The 24,027-nt window shown below is 40.6% G+C and overlaps 1 pseudogene; it reads left to right on the forward strand.

The window, feature by feature from the left end:
• Nucleotides 1-502: 502 nt before the first annotated feature.
• LOC118519739 (peptidyl-prolyl cis-trans isomerase A pseudogene) overlaps nucleotides 503-24,027 on the forward strand; it is a 123,191-nt pseudogene continuing 99,666 nt past the window's right edge.

Raw genomic sequence — 24,027 nt, forward strand, 5'->3', positions numbered from 1 at the left:
GCACAGGTTGGAGGCATCATGCAAGCAGGGGTGCATGGAGATCTTGGAAAACATCAGCTTTACCAAACAAAAAACCCCAAGCTTTAGCTCTAGCGCTGATTTAGATAAAATGCAAGCTTAAGAGCTGATTGATCCTGAAGGGACGGTGTTATAGCATTTCCTGTCCATTTACCTGAAACCACCGGGTACTCTCTTTTCCAAACCAATAAACTCCCTTACTAGCTCCATGCCTATCTGTGGTTCTTTTCAGGAAGGAGGAGGAAGTCCCAGAGTCCCCAACTGTCAAAGTAGATAAATCTTGCTAAAGGAGAGGTAAGGTCTTTAGGAATGAAATAATCTCCTGCAACTGGTTCATGAATACTCAAAACCTTCCCTTCTTTTTACAGAGCTGCTAACTGGGGAAATCAATAGATGCAGACTTGAGTAAGTCTAGATATTTTTGAATCTTATTAAATATATATAAGAAACCTTTGGAGGTAAACAGGATACAATAATAACCTACATGGAAGCTGAGGAAAATCAGAAAGGATCAAATGTGAAAATGCATTGTGATTTGGAGCTCAAGCTCTGCGAACAAGCAGTTGAAAGGCGAGTAAACCATGTTCTCATTGGCTCTCCATAACCCACTCACAAAAGCCAAGGCCCTTATCAGGGACCACAAGGCACCTCCCTCCAACCTTTGTCCATTGCTGTTTCATTGTGGATATTCCATAACTCAACTTTGATGAACATTATGACAATGTACATCAGGACTCCTTTTTTTTTTCCTCCTAACTTGATATGATGAGAATCTACAACCACATAAAAGTTAGAAGAGTAGCACAGGGATTGGCCAACTGCACCCAAGCCACGCCTATCCCTGGATGTGTCATCTGTGGCTGCTTTGACACTAGAAAGGCAGTGCTGAGGGGCTGGGGCAGAGACCTAATGGCCCACAAAGCAGAAAGTATCTATTATTTACTACAGTCACTCTTTTATAGAAATGGCACTACCTGGAAAGGTAGCCGTTACTTTTTACAGAAAAAAATTGCTGACCCTTGTGCTAGTACAATAAACACTTGTATACCTTCTAACAATTGCCAAGATTTCAACATGGTTGCTCCCTATATATATACCCATGTACACAAATACATATGTATTTTTTTCCTGATCCACATGGAAGTAAGATGCAGAAAGCATGACCTTTCCTCTTGAAACACTTCAGCATGCCTCTGCTAAGAATAAAAGACATTCTTGTATAAATAGCCACAACGCCTATACCACACAAATACACTATTTTTTCATAACTTAATCTAACAACCCATATTCACAATTCCTCAATTGGCCTCAGAATCTTCCTAGAGATTTTTTTATTTTAATCAATATCCAATTGGGGCAGGTGGGTGGCTCAGTCAGTTAAGCGTCTGACTCTTAGTTTCGGCTCAGGTCATGACCTCAGGGTCATGAGATTGAACCCCACATTGGGCTTCACGCTCAGCTTGGAGTTTGCCTCTCTCTCTCAATAAAATAAATAAATAAAATCTTTCAAAAAATCAAGATCCTATCAAAGTTTTATACCTTGTCTTTGGTTATTATATTTCTTCAATCTCTTTTATCTAAAGCAAACCTACCAACCTTAAATTCTTTTCTTTTTTTTCCCCTAACTAACATTGACCTCTGGGGGAGCCCAGGCCAGTGGTCTTATAGAGTATTCCACATCTGTATCTATCTAACTGTTTCCTCCTGGTGTCATTAAACATTATGGGATTTCCCCCCTGGCTCCTACACTTTCTATAAATTAAGCATTGGCTCTAAAAGCCTTGCTTAGGTTCAAGTTGAACATTTTTGGCAAGGCCACATTATAGCACAAAAGGAGAAAAACAATATTGGGTTTTCCTGCTGTTAGTGTAACGAGGCAAAGTTTGATCATTTGGTTAAGATGGTGGCCAACATTTAAGATGGTACATGTTTCCTTTGCTGCTAAGAAGTAATCTGTGGGGTTGCTGGAGGCAGGAGTCTTTTGGCATCATGGAATATCTGGTTTCTCCCAAACTTTTTATTTAATGGCTTTTTCTTCTAGTGATGATCAGTGCCAAAATAAATGAAAATTTTTTTTTCCTAATTCTGCAATTCTTTCCACATATTCAAGCTGATATTATTCTTCTGTATAGAAGAGGTTTTTTTTTCCCTTTTGTTTTCTTCTCTTTCTTTCTCATCATTATAGACTTATGGATTTTTAAAAAATATAATGACTACAGTTACTGTCATTATTCCTTTTTTTAAGTTTTTTATTTAATTAAGTAATCTCTATACTTAATGTGGATCTCGATCTCATGATTCCGAGATCAAGAGTCACATGCTCTTCTAACTGAGCTAGCCAGGCACGCCTGGCATCATTCTTTTTGGTGTTTAAACTTCCAAAAACTGGCCAGTGGGAGCCTCTTCCCTCTGCTCCTCTGTTCTTTGGACATGGTTCACTGGTTGTTAAGTTCTTTCTTGCTTTCTGGCACAACACACCACAGGCTTACCTTGTACTTTTCCTGGAATCAGGAATCAACCATTTCTCCAAGAACTGCTGGCTTGTTATTAGATAACAGTACATGCAACAATGAATCATGGAACACTACATCAAAAACGAATGATGTACTGTTGGTGACTAACATAACATAATAAAAAAATAAAAATAGAAATTGAGATCTAGGCCATGCAATGTTCAATACTATGGGGCGCCTTTTTCCTAGGCATTTACAGCGTATACATATATGGATCCATACTTACACGAACATCATGAGTTTATATTAGGCACCAGGACTCTTCTCATTGCAAATGAAACACAACTAACCCATAAGATTTAAGGCAGAAAAGAAGTTAGGGCTATTGACGAGCCCTTGTAAGAAAAAGTATGGCTTCAGGAGTGGCTACATCTAGGACCTCAGATGATGCCTTAAGTCTTACTTGATTTTTCAGTCATAACTTTCCTCTGCATTGTATTCATTTTTAGGTATGACCACCCCCACCTCCAACAAGTGATGGCAAAGTATAAAATGGTAGTTCCAGTCTATTATAAACTGGAAAATACAACACCTCCAAACCCTGAAGTTCTATTATCATCACAGGGATGGAGATTCAGCAAAGACCATGAGGGTTTCCCCCAGTTTCATTTGTTCCTTATATTCAATAATTCCTAGTGGAAGTTCTTCACCTGATTTTAGTGTTCTCCAGCATTGCTTCATTGTATTGGTCTGGCTCTGATTCACTATTTTTCTTTCACACGAATTTCTCTATAACTGTTCTCTATCCCATAGGCTCTGGCCTTGTTTCCCTTACCTATAAACGTTTCAGCAGATCACTTAGACGCTGTAGGCACATCCACTGATTTTTGCTGACATCGCTCTTAGAAATCTTTAATTTCTAAATCTTCTTCTGCTTTAATTACTGTGTCCCTGAGGATCTGCCAGTATTCTTCCATTCACGGCCTGCTCAGTGATGCTCAGTTGATTTCTTAATTCCCCCAAATCTCCTGTCATAAAGCTCTTTCTCATCCAAAGCTATAGAGTGTGACTTTTTCTCAGCAAACTCTGTCTACCCAGCTAAACTTAGAATATAATATTAGCTCTGAAAGGCACTGAGGGATCATTCAATCTATTCCCCAATGCACACCATTTTACCTTGAGGAAGGGAGGGAGGAGGCAGGCTTAAGATCAAACAGTGAATGCTTAGAAATCGTAGCCTTAATTCAGGACTCCTAAGTCTTCCCCAGTTTATGTCCTAGAAATGATACTAAGCAGACCAGCAGTCCAAGTGCCTGTGCTTGGTATCTCCTGAGAGGACAGCCTATGGAAAGCAGTGGAAGAGGGTCTCAGGATGTGTGGGGAGACCCCTGTTCTACTGTGGTCTCTGACTCAGCTAGTTCTGCGGCTTTTAAATGTATAACCTGACTTTTGTCCATGGAAGGAAATTAATGATCTCCAGTTCATTTTCTCAGAGAACGTGTCTGCCTGAGGAGCCTTATTACCAGAGCGGTGACATGATTTTCCCCATTACCACCGTCACCAGCTCCATGATCAATATGATGAAGAGAATCCCTCCTCTGAAACCAGACAGTCCTGGATTAAACCCCATCTCGCTCACTTACAGCTCTGTAAGTTCAAGCACTTGCTTTATCTATTTCTATCTCAACTCCTTATTTGTCAAACAGAAATTTCTATTTTATCGATATCGTGGTATGGCTGCGGAAGATGCAGTCTTAGCCTTTCTTTCTTCAGTCTTTCTCTTTCCATACCTCAGTTTCCTTGTTTCTAAAATGGGGATAATAATGGTAGCTCACCTGTAGGGAAGGATTAAATGACATAATACATGTCAGATGCTTCGAATGGTGACTGACACCTAGTAAGCGATGAGCAACCACTTATTATTATCTTTCTCACTGTTGTTGCTGAGGTACAGGTTGTGTGGACTATAATGTGCTGCGATTATCTGCTCATGAGTCATCTCCAGTCCCAGATTGTGGGCTCCTCCAGGGCAGGGACTGTTTATCCCACCCCCAATATGCTTAGAGACTAGCATAAGGTCAAGCACACCAAGTTCTTGCTCAACAGAGGCCACCTATTACTGTCACTGCAGAGTTGCCACAAGGATGAAGTGACACTGTATACGAACATGCTTAGCATGCTTAGCACGCAGCTGGGCGCATTATAAGCACGGCCATCAGCAACAAAACTATCATTTTATTCCTATTCCTTAGAGCGATCAGCTCTCTCGTGGCTGCTCAGCAACCTGGCAGAGGTCATTGTGGAAACGTGCCTCTCTGCTAAGACTGCTCTCCAGATGGTGACACCCACTCAGGCAGGTGAAAGAGTTGACCTTTACCTGAGGAATATCTAAGGCCTCCTGATATAGCTGTATTGAAGAAAAAGCATTGGCACAGTTGCAAGACAGGGTTCAAATCCTCTCTCTGCCTTAAGTCACTGAGTAAAAGCAGAACAAGTCACTTACCCCCGAACCTCCCCTAATCCCCCTAGTGTGTGCTTCCTATCCTGCATAGAGACGTGCATGATGAACTGGGTCCTCTACTGCTACGGGTTGAGCAGGGGGAGAAGGGAGTGTGGGCACCAGGTTTATAGCAGCAGCAGACAAGCAGAATACTGAAGTCTTCCGGCCAGGAATTTTTAAAAATCCTGATTGGTATCTTTTGCCAATTTCCATGGTGTAAATACTTCCACCATAGCCAATTGCAAGTTGCTAACATGAGCTTAATTGGTTCACAATCTTCTTCATAATTCTAGCAATCAGTTCTCAAGAGCTGGTATGAGCCAATTCCAGCACATCAGGAGAGAGATAGGGATGGCTGTATTTAGAAATTATGCAAGGGTCAGAGCCCAACCTTCATGCTCCACCTCCCGGGGCTCCACAGTCTTAATGAAAGGGTCCTATCTTTTCTTTAGTTCTCTTTTGAATTTGCTTTTGTACTTTGGGCCTCCAAGATAAAAGACACATATTCACTCAATAAGCATTTGTTGAGCACTTGCTGCATGTCAGGGCTCGAGATAGGTACTATGGAACTGAAATGCCAGGTTCCCTCAAGAAGACACATGTAAACAAATGCTTTATTAGGGTGAGAGATATGTGTAATATTTCTTAGAGGTGAGAGTATCTAATTCTCCTGAGGGAACTAGAGAAAAGAAAAATTGCAAAGACAGTAGTTATGAAGATACATAACCTTTAGTTACCCTCTCTCAACGCTCCTGCCATGCCATTGCTCAACCCAGCAGATGACTTGGCAAGTCCCTCAATGTCTCAGAATCTCATTTTCTTGACCTAAATATGGAAAAAACAACTCCTGGATTTCTTCTTTATACAGACAGTGTTTGGGTTGAAAGAAAAATCAGAGAGAAGGACCTTGTCAGCTGTAAGAGGCTATATCCACGTGCAGTGGACTGTGGTAGCAGAGACCAGGGTCAATCAGAAATCACACCTGGCCACAGGTGGACATGATGGATGCATTAGAGCTGGGGTTTGTGGGAACCTCACCCAGCACTTGTTTGTTTTGCTAGTTTTACCTAATCCCAGGCTTTTCCTATAATACTGAAATCCTGACTCACAAAGGACCAAATATGTACAAGAAATTTTTCTTTCCAAAATGGAAATAACTATATTGTTTTATCTGTTTGTAAAAGTGAAACATAGGAGTTATTTAAAAAAAAATAGATAATTCAGAACAGAAAAATAAAAAGAAAGGTAAAGATTACCTGTGATTCTGCCATGCAAAGCTAACATTATTAACATGTATGTATATACCTTTGGGAATTCAGGCAAACAGACACACATACATGCACACATGCATGCACCAAATTTTAACCAAAATGCAACCATGCTTAACATACCTGCATATGTGTCTATAATTTTTTAAACTTAATATGTAATGGAGTTATTTCATGTCATAATTATGGAGTCCACATCATCATTGATGAGGTAAGTTATTTTTGGTACCAGATAGCTAAGAAATGGACTAACAGGTCCATTGATCAAAAAAGAAGATATTAAAAGACATGATTTATTAGGCTTAAATTCAAGAAGCTTATTGAGATAAAGTGACATCATGGAAAATACATGGGCTTTAAAATGTGGGACCCCAAGATTTGGACCCAAATGCCAACATACTTACCCTGTAGAAGAGGGGCCTGACCTCTCTGGGTCTTTTTTCATCTGTTATCTAATGGGGAGAGTGGTGAAGAATATATCCAATTCACAGGTCAGCATGTTGTCTCCACTCCCTCCCCAATGTGCAGTGTTCACGTGAGATCCTGGCAGCTCAAGATGCTGTTCTTCAAACAGCACACAATCAGCAACAGCAACATAAGCCCCAAATGGTAAGTAAGAGTCTGGTTTCCCATGACACAGAGTTTAAAAGTATAGTAGAGTTATATTAAAGAGTTACCCCAGAAAGTAACCCAGAGAGCAAATCCATTCACACACATACATAGCCACAGTGCACAGACTGCCCCTTAGCCCATAGTGGGAAAGCACACTACTATAAGATGTTTTCCAGAATCAGGCTTATTCATATGCCCTGGGCTGTATAATCTCATGTACCTGCCCAGCTGGCTTCTCTCTGTGGCTGGATTGCAGAATCCCTTTGGGTGAGAGAAGCACCCTAATTTCCTCCACTGGAACAAGCAGATAACAATATCAACCTTCCTTTTTGTTGAAGGTTTCTCTCAGAGCAAGTTAACTTCATAACCTCCCTCTCACCTCCCCGGATGAGCCATTGAAATGATGTCTCCCTTGCCAGATCCTAAGTAACATTTAGATTGTTCAAGGGTTTGAATATGCCCCATCATAGGTATGTCTCTAGCAACACCCACACTCACCCCACCCACATGGGTCTCCATTGTGCATCCATCCTCTCTGCTCCCACAGTCCTCTGTGCTTCCCAGCATCATTACACGTATTTGCTACAATTGTCTGCTTATTGTTGGTTTTCCTCAAAGGACCACCCCCACTTAGTGGACTAACAGACAAGATTCAGATTTTCTTTATATACCCAGCCTCCAGCACCCTGACTTGTTCATAAAAGCAACTTCATGGTGTTTCTTGATCTGAATCAGATCCAATGCAAATATAACCCCAATAAAACAGAGGTGCTCTGTGGTCCTTGCATTTCTAAATGATGTTCTGCTAAGAAGAAGCACAAGTTTGGCATCCAATTGCTTGGAAAGCAATTGAAATATTTATAGTAGTCTCTCTAAAAAAAAAAAATGAAGAAGAGCTTCCATTACATGAACCACTGTAAAATGGCCTAAAATCTTCTCATTGTTCCACTCAATCTGATGGCACCAAGAAGTATCTTGATGTGTGCCCAATACGGAAGGAAATTGGAAATATTTAGGGTATTAGTCAGCTCTATACGAGATAATGTTGTTTAGCAAATCATCACAGCACTCAGAATACAATAATTATTTTCTTGCTCTTATTATTTCTTGCTTTTGTACCTATAAATCACCTGGGGTTTGGCTGATCTAAGCTAGGCTTACCTAGGTATTGTTCCAAGTTCCAGGTTGGGTCTCCACCTATTCCATGTGACTCTAATGCTCCTTGGATTTGCAAACCATAGAAAAGAGGCAAAGCCCAAATACATTTTAATACTTTGCTTTTATCATGCTCACTAATATCCTATTGGCCAAAGCAGGACACTTGGCCAAGTCCAATAGAGTGAAGATGTCTACTCCTTCCAAGTAATGGGGAAGGTGTAATTATTTGCTGAAAAATATATAATCTACAACTGTTGCCCTCTTGTTTCTATGGGAAAAATGTCTTATACATAGATTTGCACATAAATAGTTTGTTGGGAGTGCTCTTAGTGTTGTGGATGTGTTTGGAGTATTCTCAGTTCTTATGAGAGAGGTGGGATGCAGGATTGGACAGAAAGATGCGATGAAGTTCCAGAATGTCCTCAGTACATAGATGAGGAGCTCTAAGGCTGGGATTCCCCCAGTTGAAACATGGAGGCTCGGCTTTTGACCCACTGAGTCGACCAACCATTTGCATTAGAGTTGTCCCAGGCCAGGTGATGTACACCTGGGTGAGGCAGCTTCCTTATGCTGAGGGAAATTCCCAGGGAGGGACACAGATGTGAGTTATAAGCAGAGAAAATTGCAAGAACTTGCAGGAATGCATGTCTCAGTCCTGATTGGGAACTCTGGGCAGCGCAAAACAGCACCCACTCCCCACTCCTTACACCACTCACATCCGTTTGCTTCCAATAAGTTCACTCATCTGGGAAGAGGTCTTTGAAAATTTTGGTTTATCTGTCTTCCTGGGGAAACTTACAGAAGAAACTTAATAGGATGAACCATAGCTCCCACTGCCACAGCAGATCTAGGAGGAGCAACGGCCATTTTGTGTTCGTTTCCTCTACTACCCATTCTGGATTCTGTACGAGTACTCTGCTAGTAGCTCAGCTGGTATTTCTGCTGGTCTAAGTAGCTTACCTGCTGTAGTGACCCAGAGCCTCATCCTTGTAGGTCATGCTATCCTTCTCAAGCCATGGCTTCTGCACTTCCTCATTTATAGTCAAAGCTGGGCAGGGGATAGACCTAGGAATCAGTTTGGTGACAAATGTATTTCTCCCCACCCCTTGTCTAGCAATACCAGGGCCCTATCCTGGTGTTCAGCATCAGTTACTTCAGCCAGGATGGTGACTCTTTACCCAATGGTCTCTTGGCAGAGTTGCTTATAGTTTCTGAGCAGCAGCTGCTGCTAAACATCTGATGGGACTCTTACTGTGCCCCTGGTGGATGTATTCATGCAAGAGGAATGAGGTCCCTGTTCTTACACAGTCTAGAGTTGCTGGGATTCCAAACGCAAATTCCCAAAGTGCTAACATTGGCCAAAGCACTGGGCAACTCTTATTTTACCCCTTGATTTATGAATATGTGTATTTATACCTGTGGGGGACAAAGTACTATGTAATGGTTATTGATTTAGAGTTTGCTTCCTGGAGAATGGCCCCCCCTCCTCACAGGGTGGTGTTATCTCCAGAATAGTGGGTGTGTCAGTGATGCTCTCACTCTCACAGCCCAGCAGCTCTTAGGTGGGGTGTAGCATGTGAGAAGGCCAGGGTGGGGTGCAGCATGTGAGAAAGCCAGGGTGGTGTGTACTAACTTTCTATCTTTTTTGTCCTAAAGGGGGTTCTTTTGTTCTTTGGGCCCATGTGATATTATGCAGTCTCCCACACCAGTGGATCAAATACTGTGTAAGTCCTTGGAAAATGCTACTGACTGAGACCCTTAAGGGAGAAAAGGAAAACCAATACTCAGAATATGTGTAAGGCAAAGTCAAGATTACTCACTTCCTGATCCAGGGAAAAAGGGGTCCAATATAACAAACTTGCTACCAAGTAGTCAACTGGTCACCTTGAGAGATGGTGCTGTGAGGTGTCCCAGCATTGGTATCTTACTGGCAGGTTGGACATTGGGCAGCAGAAGAAGCTAAATGAGCCATGGTAAAAGGCAGCTCTGGTGTTGGGCCTTGGTATGGGCTCCATTCCTGCCATCATGCCCATTGTGCTGGTTGATGTCAACTAACCAAGTGATCTCGCTACTTGTTTATTTAGTACTTCTCACATGGTGGATACTCTCTGATATGCATCAACAGGTAAGACAAAGATTTTTGCCAATTTGTGCCCACTCACATAGGTTCATCCACATGTTGCTTCCTCAGGCCTCTTTATCCCTAATCATTCAATCTTTCTGCATCCAGAAACTTGATGAACAGCCAAGCAATTCACTACTGCTCATGAGTGTGTGTGTGTTTGAATATACTTTTGCCTACTTCTCTTTCCACTTAAGTAGCGTTACTTTCACTGAACTTTTCAGATGCCTGAGATATTGTGTATTCCTTCCCATTGCTATCCTATCGCAAACTACATTTGTAAAAGTTTTAAAAGTTCCACTGCCACAGCATGCTGGGGAATATCCACACTCCATCTATCACCACTTACTGGGTCCTCGTTGTCAGCCAGCTGATGAGGGATCTAGATCCCAAATCCCATTTTAGATTCTACTCTCTTAGATCCCTCCTGGCTCCAACTCTCTTGGTTGTATTTCTATAAGACAGATATTTCCTTAGAGGACAGTTCTCTCTGGAACACCACCTGTGGGAATGAAGGAAGAAGGACGAATTGTGAGACACTTCGACAGAGACCTCACTTGGATCACCTTTCAGAGCTGTCCTCAACTGAATCAATGTGAGCTGTCTCAATGGGTGGTGTATGTATACTTGGTGAGGCAGCTTCCTTCAACTTTAGCCATCAGCAGGCAACAGTCCCAATAGCAGGGGAAATGAGTACTTCGGTCCTGCATAAGGAGATCTGGGTAGGGTAGAATGACATCTACTAAAATCACAAATATTCACACCTCTCTTACCTACAAAATACGCTGACTCAACCCAAAGATATCTCAAAAGTCTATCCAATCAAGACATCAGTATTCAGGTCCAGAATTGTATATCTACATTCAGTCAAACTTTAGCTTCTCTTTATACAGTGACTAATGACCAAAATGGCAAGTTATTTGCCCTGCTCACACCCAACATCCAACACTGGAACATGTCCAGGATAATCATAGTAAACACTTTTGAATGGGGGAAAATAAGAGGTATGTGGTAGTATATGGCTTTTAGCAATTCTGACATCTCATTGGGAAAATATTAGCTTGTCAAAACTATTCTTCGATTAGGTCGTCATTCTGCTTTCTCGAAGTGGCTCCTCAGTACATGGTTCTACACTGCTCATGGTTCACTTTGTGGGAGATTTTCCTCCTTGGCCACTTCTGAAGAAGCTATTGAAGGATATACCCTTTGGTTTCTGAGCAGATTTCTCAGCCTGCTTCTTCCCTCTGGAAACTGGAGGAGAAGAGGTATTTTTATATCTTTAAGAGTCTCTGTCTTTTTTAGTCCAGTGTGTATGCGTGTGCATGCACGTGTGCCTCTGTGTGTGTGTTTTCAATATAACTTTCTCAAAACCACCCTGGATTTTCTATATGTTCCATTCCAGGGAATTCCATGTGCTAAAACCTTCTTCCACAACTCTTCCAAATCTCTAACCTTTATTTTCTCCTCATACTCCTTCTCCGCCTTTCTCTCCCTCTCCTCTCTCTCTCTCTCTCTCCCCAGCTAAAAAGATCTACAGACAACCACATTAATTCCTTGAGAGGACTTAACAAAAAACATGCAGCCACACCTTGATTTGATATTTGCACACTATGATACAGGATCCTTTGTTCTAAGGCTGTATTTGGCAAAAAAACATTTTAATTTCTAACCATACAACTCCCACTTATTTTCCCTTTAAATTATGTTAGCAATCTAGCTTATACTTTGCAGAAATTATCTTTCTTTTTTTTTACATTATGTTAATCACCATACATGACATCATTAGTTCTTGATGTAGTGTTCCATGATTCATTGTTTGCGTATAACACCCAGTGTGCCATTCAGTACATGCCCTCTTTAATACCCATCACCTGGCTAACCCATCCCCTGACCCCCTCCCCTCTAGAACCCTCAGTTTGTTTCTCAGAGTCCATAGTCTCCCCCCTTCATTTTTCCCTTCCTGCTATCTTCTTCCTTTTTAAAAAAAAAAAACATATAATGTATTATTTATTTCAGAGGTACAGGTCTATGATTCAATAGTCTTACACAATTCATAGCACTCACCATAGCACATACCCTTCCCAATGTCTATCACACAGTCACCCCATCCCTCCCACCCCCCACCACTCCAGCAACCCTCCGTTTGTTTCCTGAGATTAAGAATTCCTCATATCAGTGAGATCAATGATACATATCTTTCTCTGATAGACTTATTTCACTCAGCATAATACCCTCCAGTTCCATCCACATCATTGCAAATGGCAAGATTTCATTCATTTGATGGCTACAAAATATTCCATTGTATATATATATACCACATCTTCTGTATCCATTCATCTGTCGATGGACATCTTGGCTCCTTCCACAGTTTGGCTATTGTGGATATTGCTGCTATAAACATCAGGGTGCAAATACCCCTTCAGATCCCTACATTTGTATCTTTGGGCTAAATACCCAGTAGTGCAATTGCTGGGTCATATGGTAGCTCTATTTTCAACTTTTTGAGGAACCTCCATACTGTTTTCCAGAGTGGCTGCACCAGCTTGCATTCCCAACAACAGTGTAGGAGGGTTCCCCTTTCTCCACATCCCTGCCAACATCTGTCGTTTCCTGACTTGTTAAATTTAGCCACTCTGACTGGTGTGAGGTGGTATCTCATTGAGGTTTTGATTTGGATTTCCGTGATGCCAAGCAATGTTGAGCACTTTTTCATGTGTCTATTGGCCATTTGGATGTCTTCTTTGCAGAAAAGTCTGTTCATGTCTTCTGCCCATTTCTTGATTGGATCATTTGTTCTTTGGGTGTTGAGTTTCATAAGTTCTTTATAGATTTTGGATACTAGCCCTTTATCTGATATGTCATTTGCAAATATCTTCTTGCATTCTGTCGGTTGTCTCTTGGTTTTTTGACTGTTTCTTTTGCTGTGCAAAAGCTTCTTATCTTGATGAAGTCCCAATAGTTCATTTTTGCCCTTGCTTGCCTTGCCTTTGGCGATGTTTCTAGGAAGAAGTTGCTGTGGCTGAGGTCGAAGAGGTTGCTGCCTGTGTTCTCCTCTAGGATTTTGATGGACTCCTGTCTCACATTTAGGTCTTTCAACCATTTTGAGTCTATTTTTGTGTGTGGTGTAAGGAAATGGTCCAGTTTCATTCTTTGCATGTGGCTGTCCAATTTTCCCAACACCATTTGTGGAAGAGACTGTCTTTTTTCCAGTAGACATTCATTCCTGCTTTGTCGAAGATTAGTTGACCATAGATTTGAGGGTCCATTTCTGGGCTCTCTATTCTATTCCATTGATCTATGTGTCTGTGTTTGTGCCAGTACCATACTGTCTTGATGATGACAGCTTTGTAATAGAGCTCGGAATTGTGATGCCACTGGCCTTGCTTTTCTTTTTCAACATTCTTCTGGCTATTCGGGGTCTTTCTGGTTCCATTCAAATTTTAGGATTATTTGTTCCATTTCTTTGAAAAAAATTGATGGTGTTTTGATAAGGATTGCATTAAATGTGTAGATTGCTCTAGGTAGCTTGACATCTTCACAATTTTGTTCTTCCAATCCATGAGCATGGAACGTTTTTCCATTTCTTTGTGTCTTCCTCCATTTCTTTCATGAGTATTTTATAGTTTTCTGAGTACAGATCCTTTGCCTCTTTGGTTAGATTTATTCCTGGGTATCTTATGGTTTTGGGTGCAATTGTAAATGGGATCGACTCCTTAATTTCTCTTCCTTCTGTCTTGCTGTTGGTGTATAGGAATGCCACTGATTTCTGTGCCTTGATTTTATCTCCTGCCACTTTACTGAATTCCTGTATGAATTCTAGCAGTTTTGGGGTGGAGTCTTTTGGGTTTTCCACATAAAGTATCATATCATCTGCAAAGAGTGAGAGTTTGACTTCATCTTTGCCAATTCAGATGCCTTTGATTTCTTTTTGTTGTCTGATTGCTGTGGCTAGGACTTCTAATACTATGTTGAATAGCAGTGGTGATAGTGGATATCCCTGTCATTTTCCTGGCCTTACCGGGAAAGCTCTCAGTTTTTCCCCATTGAGAATGATATTTGCTATGGGTTTTTCATAGATGGCTTTTATGATATTGCGGTATGTACCCTCTATCCTTACACTCTGAAGAATTTTGATCAAGAAAGGATGCTGTACTTTTTCAAATGCTTTTTCTGCATCTATTGAGAGGATCCTATGGTTCTTGTTCTTTCTTTTATTAGTGTATTGTATCACATTGATTGATTTGCGGATGTCGAACCAACCTTACAGCCCAGGGATAAATCCCACTTGGTCGTGGTGAATAATCCTTTTAATGTACTCTTGGATCCTATTGGCTAGTATTTTGGTGAGAATTTTTGCATCCATGTTCATCAAGGATATTGGTCTGTAATTCTCCTTTTTGATGGGGTCTTTGTCTGATTTGGGGATCAAGGTAATGGTGGCCTCATAAAACGAGTTTGGAAGTTTTCCTTCCATTTCTATTTCTTGGAACAGTTTCATAAGAATAGGTATTAATTCTTCTTTAAATGTTTGGTAGAATTCCCCTGGGAAGCCATCTGGCCCTGGGCTTTTGTTTTTTGGGAGATTTTTGATGACTGCTTCAATTTCCTTAGTGGTTATAGGTCTGTTCAGGTTTTCTATTTCTTCCTGGTTCAGTTTTGGTAGTTGATACATCTCTAGGAATGCATCCATTTCGTCCAGGTTATCTAATTTGCTGCCATAGAGTTGCTCATAATATGTTCTTATAATTGTTTGTATTTCTTTGGTGTTGGTTGTGATCTCTCCTCTTTCATTCATGATTTTATTTATTTGGGTCTTTTCTCTTTTCTTTTTGATAAGTCTGGCCAGGGGTTTATCAATCTTATTAATTCTTTCAAAGAACAAGCTCCTAGTTTCGTTGATCTGTTCTACTGTTCTTTTGGTTTCTATTTCATTGATTTCTGCTCTGACCTTTATTATTTCTCTTCTCCCGCTGGGTTTAGGCTTTATTTGCTTTCCTTTCTCCAGCTCCTTTAGGTATAGGGTTAGGTTGTGTACTTGAGACCTTTCTTGTTTCTTGAGAAAGGCTTGTATTGCTATATACTTTCCTCTTAGGACTGCCTTTGCTGCATCCCAAAGATTTAGAACAGCTGTGTTTTCATTTTCATTGGTTTCCATGACCCTGGTTGACCCATTCATTCTTTAGTAGGATGCTCTTTAGCCTACATGTATTTGAGTTTTTTCCAACTTTCCTCTTGTGACTGAGTTCTAGTTTCAAAGCATTGTGGTCTGAAAATATGCAGGGAATGACCTCAGTCTTTTGGTACCGGTTGGGACCTGATTTGTGACCTAGGATGTGATCTATTCTGGAGAATGTTCCATGGGCATTAGAGAAGAATGTGTATTCCGTTGCTTTGGGATGGAATGTTCTGAATCTATCTGTGAAGTCCATTTGGTCCAGTGTGTCATATAAAGTCTTTATTTCCTTGTTGATCTTTTGCTTAGATGATCTGTCCATTTCAGTGATGGGGGTGTTAAAGTCCCCCACTATTATTGTATTGTTGTTGATGTGTTCCTATGCTTTTGTTATTAATTGGCTTATATAATTGACTGCTCCCATGTTAGGGGCATAGATATTTACAATTGTTAGATCTTCTTGTTGGATAAACCCTTTAAGTAGGATATAGTGTCTTTCCTCATCTCTTATTACAGTCTTTGGTTTAAAATCTAATTTGTCTGATATAAGGATTGCCACCCCAGCTTTCTTTTGGTGTCCATTAGCATGGTAAATGGTTTTCCACCCCCTCACTTTCAATCTGGAGTTGTCTTTGGGTCTAAAATGAGTCTCTTGCAGACAGCATATCGATGGGTCTTGTTTTTTTATCCAATCTGATAGCCTGTGTCATTTGATTGGGGCATTTGGCCCATTTACATTCAGGGTAACTATTGAAAGATATGAATTTAGTGCCATCGCATTGCCTGTAAGTTGACTCTTACTGTATATTGTCTTAGTTCCTTTCTGGTCTATCTTACTTTTAGGCTCTCTCTTTGCTTAGAGGACCCCTTTCAATATTTCTTGTAGGGCTGGTTTCGTGTTTGCAAATTCCTTTCATTTTTGTTTGTCCTGGAAGATTTTTATCTCTCCTTCTATTTTCAATGACAGCTTAGCTGGATATAGTATTCTTGGCTGCATATTTTTCTCATTTAGTGCTCTGAATATATCATGTCAGTCCTTTCTGGCCTGCCAGGTCTCTGTGGAAAGGTCTGTTGCCAATCTAATGTTTCTACCATTGTAGGTTACAGATCTCTTGTCCTGAGCTGCTTTCAGGATTTTCTCTTTCTCTCTGAGACTCATAAGTTTTACTATTAGATGTTGAGGTGTTGACCTATTTTTATTGATTTTGAGGAGGGTTCTCTGTGCCTCCTGGATTTTGATGCCTGTTTCTTTCCACAAATTAGGGAAGTTCTCTGCTATAATTTGCTCCAATATACCTTCTGCCCCTCTCTCTCTTTCTTCTTCTGGGATCCCAATTATTCTAATATTGTTTTGTCTTATGGTATCACTTATCTCTCGAATTCTGCCCTCGTGATCCAGTAGTTGTTTATCTCTCTTTTTCTCAGCTTCTTTATTTTCCATCATTTGGTCTTCTATATCACTAATTCTTTCTTCTTCCTCATTTATCCTAGCATTAGAGCCTCCATTTTTTATTGCACCTCAGTAATAGCCTTTTTGATTTCGACTTGGTTCGATTTTAGTTCTTTTATTTCTCCAGAAAGAGTTTCTCTAATATCTTCCATGCTTTTTTCAAGCCCAGCTAGTATCTTTAAAATCATCATTCTGAACTCTATTTCCGACATCTTACTAATGTCCGTATTGATTAGGTCCCTGGCAGCCGGTACTGCCTCTTGTTCTTTTTTTTTTGAGGTGATTTTTTCTGTCTTGTCAGTTTGTCCAGAGGAGAATAGATGAATGAGAGAACAAAATGCTAACAGGGTAAAAACGACCCCAGAAAAATATATACTAAACAAATCAGAAGAGACCTAAAACCAGGGGAAAAGAAAGGGAAAGAAAGAAAAAAGAAAGAAAAAGAAAAGGAAAAAGATAAAACAATCAAACAATGGCTGCAGCAACTTCTTTCAAGATACATCTCCAAAAGCTAGTGAGACAAAAGCAAAAATGAACTTTTGGAACTTCATCAAGATAAAAAGCTTCTGCACAGCAAAGGAAACAGTCAACAAAACAAAGAGGCAACCCACAGAATGGGAGAAGATATTTGCAAATGACATTACAGATAAAGGGCTGGTATCCAAGATCTATAAAGAACTTCTAAAACTCAACACCCAAAAAATAAATAATCAAGTCAAAAAATGGGCAGAAGACATGAAAAGACACTTCTCTGAAAAAGACATACAAATGGCTAACAGACACTGAAAAAATGTTCATCATCATTAGCCATCAGGGAAATTCAAATCAAAACCACATTGAGATACCACCTTACACCAGTTAGAATGGAAAAATTGACAAGGCAAAAAACAACAGATGTTGGAGAGGTTGTGGAGAAAGGGGAACCCTCTTACACTGTTGGTGGGAATGCACGTTGGTACAGCCACTTTGGAAAACAGTGAGGAAGTGCCTCAGAAAGTTTAAAATAGAACTACCCTGTGACCCAGCAATTGCACTCCTGGGTATGCCCCAAAGACACAGATGTAGTGAAAAGAAGGGCCATATGCACCCCAATGTTCATAGCAGCAATGTCTGCAATAGCCAAACTGTGGAAAGAGCCGAGATGCCCTTCAACAGATGAATGGATAAAGAAGATGTGGTCCATATATACAATGGAATATTACTCAGCCATCAGAAAGGATGAATACCCAACTTTTACATCCACATGGATGGGACTGGAGGAGATTATGCTAAGTGAAATAAGTCAAGCAGAGAAAGTCAATTATCATATGGTTTCACTTATTTGTGGAACATAAGAAATAGCATGGAGGACATTAGGAGAAGGAAGGGAAAAATGAAGGGGGGGGATTTGGCCAGGAGATGAGAGACTATGGACTCTGAGAAACAAACAGGGTCTTAGAAGGGAGGGGGGAGACGGGATTGGTTAGCCTGGTGATGGGTATTAAGGAGGGACGTACTGCGTGGAGCACCAGGTGTTATTTGAAAACAATGGATTGTGGATCACCACATCAAAAACTAATGATATATTGTAGGTGACTAACATAACACAATAAAATTAAAAATATTAAAAAAACAAAATAAATAAATAAATAAAAAATAAAAGATAAATAAAACAATCAAACAAGCAAACAGACAAAAATAACAGGATATGATCAAATATGATCAGGCTGGTGCATAGATCAGTGCCACACACTAGATTTTGAGAGTATTTTGGTTTGTTAGAAGAAAGTGCCTCCCAAATTTTTAAAGAAAGAAAAACTTATATATATACAAAAATAAGGGTAAATATGATGAAGGGATGGAATATGACTGTAAAGATGAAAATTATAAAAGATTTTATAAAAGGAATTGATAAGAAGTTGGTTGAAAAAGGAAAGAAGAGGATTTAAAAAAAGGGGGGGGGAGAGAATGTAATCAGGCAGGAGACTAGAATGAAGCCATACACTAGAGATTTAGGGTATATTTTGGTCTGTTAGAAGAAACTGTATCCCAAAGTTTTAAAGAGAGAACAATTTATATATATACCAAAAATAAGGTTAACTACTATGAAGGGATAGAATATGACTCTAAAAATGAAAAATGAAAAAGATTTTTAAAAAAGGGATTGATAAGATGTTGGTTGAAAAAGGGAAAAAGAAAAATTCAAAAAAAAAGGAATAAAAATTTTAAAAAATTAACTTTGAAAGACTAAATAATCAGGGGGGGAAAAACCATGAATTATATGTGCTGTATTCTCCTAGTGCTGGCGTTCTGCCGTTCTCATTGATCAGTAAATTTGGTCTTGGCTGGCTGTTCTTGCTCATCTTCTGGGGGAGGAGCCTGTTGCCGTGGTTCTCAAATGTCTTTGCTGGAGGCAGAATTGCCCCGCCCTTGCTGGGGGCCAGGCTAAGTAATCTGCTCGGGTTTGCTCTCGGGAGCTTTTTTTTTTTTAATTTTCTTTTTGGATTTTATTTATTTATTTATTTGAGAGAGAGAGAGAGACAGAGATAGTGAGAGAGAGCACAAGTGGGGAGGAGAGAGAGAAGCAGGCTCCCTGCAGAGCAAGGAACCTGATGCGGGGCTCGATCCCGGGACCCCGGGATCATGACCTGAGCCGAAGGCAGATGCTTAACCGACTGAGTCACCCAGGCGCCCTCTTGGGAGCTTTTGTTCCCTGCAAGCTTTCTGTACAGGTTTGGAGAACGAGAGTGAAATGGCAGCCTCCCAATCTCCACCCCAGAGGAGCCGAGAACTCAGGGCCCCGCTCCTCAGTGAGCCCCCAGAGAAAAGCAGTCAGTCACTCCCATCTACCCAGTCTCTGGCAGCACTCCGTGCTCACCCGGCCTGTGACCGAGCGTTTCTATCTCTGGCACCCGACCCCGTGTGGAGTCTCCAAACCCAGCAGATCCCTGTGGTGCACTCCTGCGCCGCTCCTTCCGGGGGAGGAAGGTGAGTCTCCCCGGATCTGCTGCTTGTTGGGTCCCTGCTGGAGGAGCAGTGGCCCAACTGTGCCGTGGATCATGGTTTATGGCAACCCCGAGCTGAGAGCCCGCGCCTCCGCTCCATCTCTGCTGCCAGCTTATCCGCTCTGATACCTGGGGGCTCTGCCACAGTCAGGCACCCCCTGGTCTCTCTGTGACCCAAGGGTCCTGAGACCACACTGTCCCAGCAAGTGTTCTATCCCCTGCTTAGCCACTGGAGTGACGTCCCTCAGCGGAGCCAACTTCTAAAAGTTCCGATTTTGTGCTCCGCTGCTCTATCACTTGCCGGAAGCGGCCGATGGAGGCCCCCTACCCTGCCATCTATCTTCCCGAATATCACCTCGGATTCACTTCTCTGCACTTCCTACCTCCAGAAGGTGGTTGCTTTTCTGTTCAGAGAGTTGCTGCTGTTCTTTTCTTCAATCCTCTGTTGAGTTCGTAGGTGTTCAGAATGATTTGATCCCTATCCAGCTGAATTCCTGGGACCAGACAAAATTTAGGTCTCCTACTCCTCTGCCATCTTGCTCCTCCCCTACCAGAAATTATCTTTCTGATAACATCTGATAAAATGTAGCTAGCAAGTCAGTTCATGGAATCAACATTTTTGTCTGAAATTTATTTGCCTAGTGCTAATATAAATCAGGTACATTTTCCTGTTTTCCTGTTACCACAAGTAACAGTTTTACCTCTTGGTTTTCCCCACATCACATAAGTTGACATTTTCCCACCTCCTTTCCTGTTACTCAGTTCCAAAGTCAATTTCATATTTTTAGGTTTTTGTTATGGCAGTGCTACACATTTAGTTGCTGATTTTATTCTCAGTTCACAATACCCACAATAATGTTGCTTGATCAACCTACCCCAAAATTCAGTGACATTAAACAATAAGAATTTATTTCATATTCACATGTCTGTAGATCAGGTGGAGGTTGGTCAATCTGGCAGGGTAGCATGAGGGTTGACTTTAAATTACTGATTAGGTATAGACCAGCTTCATATGTTTCTCTTTCTCCTTGGAACTAATGATTACCTAAGCAATGTTTTTTTCATAGCAGGAGGCAGGAATGCAAGATAAGAGCCAGATCACACGGGTGCATTTTCTCATCTTTGCTTATACCATCCCCACTGATATCCAAAGTAAGTTCTATTACCAAACCTACTATAACTGAGATAAGGAAATACATTTCTCCCTTGAAGGTGAGGGAATGACGTGAATATTTCCTGAACAATAATCTAATATGCCACAGCCGTCAGATAACACTAATAACTACTACATTCATTTATGTACTTGTTTGTTATTGAGTTCATATTAAGTGCCAGATACTGTGCTAAATGATGAGGTCACAGAAATAAAGAAATAATTATAATTTGCTTGTATGAAAGGTTAAGTAACTTATATCAATTAAAATCCAAGGAAAAAAAGTGTAGTGACAGATATGCACAGGGAACCACAGGAATAAAAGGGGACTTTTTACCGAGTCTCAGAGGAGTGTAGATGCAAGAAACTTTGCCAGAGCAGATGAATCACAATCCCTGAGCTAAATCTTGAGGAAACATTGGTGGATAAGTGGTGAAGAAGACAAAGAAAAGCAATCCAGGGAAAGAAAATTGTAAGCAGAAAAATATAGAAGTGGGAAAGAACTGCAAAATCAAGGAAAATGATAGAAAGGAAATTCTTGAGATGCTAGCAGGAGTCAGGTCATGCTTATGTTCTAAACTAAGAAATAATTTTGATAGATTGGGGCATCTTTCCAGGATTTTAAGCACCCGTGGTAATTACTTTTTCCCTAGAGGCTAGCACATGGAAATGACTAATAAATGCTCAATGGATTTCAGGTGATGCATTCACTCTGTCAGGGCACTGATTTACTATTTACTGTTCTTTCAACCCATGTGGACCTTTACTATATTTACCACTTATATAATCTAAGTTTTGTTTGGATAGTCAAGCACACTTCAACTAGTCTAGTTATGTCATCCTCTCCATGGTCTTCATCATCATCATCAATTGGCATTTCATTTTATCTTTACAACTCTCTGAAATAAGAACGATTATTGACCCCATTTTATAGGTGAGAAAATTGAGGCTTAGGAAGGTTATATTTCTCCAGGATATATAGGTAATGAGTAGAGGAGAAAATAGGATTCACAGCAGGTCTGTCTGACTTCAATGCTATTCATTAAGGGTGAAAGGAAAGACTCAAACTATGAGATCAAATGTTCAGGAAGCATCTCTAACATTGCCTAACATTGGGACCAATAGATCAACCTAATAAGGCCATCAGAGAAGTAGAAATGGTTTGGATAATGTAGCAAGAGAATTTTTGATTTCTCATCAGGTCTTTGAAGAAGACTTGGGAGAACAGAGAATGGAACATTTCAACTGGTCTTTGAAAAACAAGTAGACTCAATAAACAAAGTTGGAATGGAAGAATCTTCCAGGAAGAGGGTACAGCTTAATCAAAGGCTTGGAGAAGGAAAAATAAAGAACATTCTTTTTTTAAGATTTATTTATTTGAGAGATAGAAATAGTGTGAGCAGGAGGAGGGGCAGAGGGAGAGGAGAGAGAGAATACTCAAGCAGACTCCCCACTGAGCATGGAGCCTGATCCCAGGACTCTGAGATCATGACCTGAGCTGAAATGAGAGTTAGCTGCTCAACTGGCTGAGCCACCCAGGCACCCCAAAGCAAAGAACATTTTTAAACATTTATTTATTTATTTTAGAGAGAAAGAACACAAGTGGGCGGGACAGAGGGAAAGGGATAGAGAAGCCCAAGTAGACTCCATACTGAGCACAGAGCCCGACCTGAGACTCAACGCAGGGCTCCATCTCACAACCCCAAGATCATGACCCTAGCTGAAACCAAGAACCAGAAACCCGACAGACTGCTCCACCCAGGCACCCCAAAGCAAAGAACATTCTTAAAGAAATTTGAATAACTCTATTTGGATGTAAGGAATAAGATAGTGAGATGCCAGACCCCAGTCTTTTGAATGTTAGGTCCAGAGAATATTTCAATGGCAGACATTTATATGCTCACAGAAAGTTATTCCTCTTTTTTGGGGCTTTTTCTGGGTTTCAAAGTGCAGGGCAGATATCCATAACTGATATATATTCAGCTACACAGAGGTAAAAGAATATGAATAGATATAAAACCATATAGCTACAGCTCTGGGAGCAATTCTTTACAAAGTAAAATGACTTAAAAGATGCTCTCACTGCTCTGGAGCATATATTAGAAACATTAATTCATGCACCACGTTACTGATGTGTTATATATTACATATATAATATATTAAAGATAAACCTGTGCACCTAATGAGACACTGTTTTAATATTCCGCTTGATCCTTGAGAGCAATATGTTGCCATGGAAACCTAAGTCTGTCTAGTCATTAGCACCTTTTTTTCTCACACAGGAATCTGAGTGTAATGTTATTTTCCCAGCAAGAATTAAATTAGCAATTATTCACCTGAAAATGGAATCAAGGAGATCTAAGCAAACACACAGCACTAATGGTTTGTTAAGTTCACATAAATTATCTTTGAATTATGCAATGGTCATGGTAATCTAGTATGGCTTCCATATACATTTGGATTCCTGAAGAGGAGAGACCAGGAAAACAGACTTTGTTTTCTTGGGTCATGAGAATGCGTTTGGTGAATAAGAACCATCTTCTTCCATAAACTTTTCTATGATTTTCCCTTAATAAATAAAATCTTCCACCCTGCAGGCTTCCCTAGGCCCTTTTTTCTGAAGTTCTCTTATTTATTGATTACCTTCTCTAAGGTACGCATCTAATAATCTTGTCTGCCCACAATCCATCCCCCTTCACCTAGCAATAGCATCTTGATTTTCTTGTGGAGAACTAATCTTAGTCGATTTATGCAGTCTCAGTGGGATTCTTTTTTTTTTTTTATTTTTTTATTTTTTTATTTTTTTTTAAAGATTTTATTTATTTATTTGAGAGAGAGAGAATGAGAAACAGAGAGCATGAGAGGGAGGAGGGTCAGAGGGAGAAGCAGACTCCCTGCCGAGCAGGGAGCCCGATGCGGGACTCGATCCCGGGACTCCAGGATCATGACCTGAGCCGAAGGCAGTTGCTTAACCAACTGAGCCACCCAGGCGCCCAAGGGATTCTTTTTTTTTTTTTAAAGATTTTATTTATTTATTTGAGAGAGAGAGAGTGAGAGAGAACGTGAGAGGGGAGAGGGTCAGAGGGAGAAGCAGACTCCCCACTGAGCAGGGAGCCCGATGTGGGACTTGATCCTA

The sequence above is a fragment of the Halichoerus grypus genome, chromosome 5 (genome assembly GCF_964656455.1).
Source record: "Halichoerus grypus chromosome 5, mHalGry1.hap1.1, whole genome shotgun sequence".
NCBI lineage: Eukaryota > Metazoa > Chordata > Mammalia > Carnivora > Phocidae > Halichoerus > Halichoerus grypus.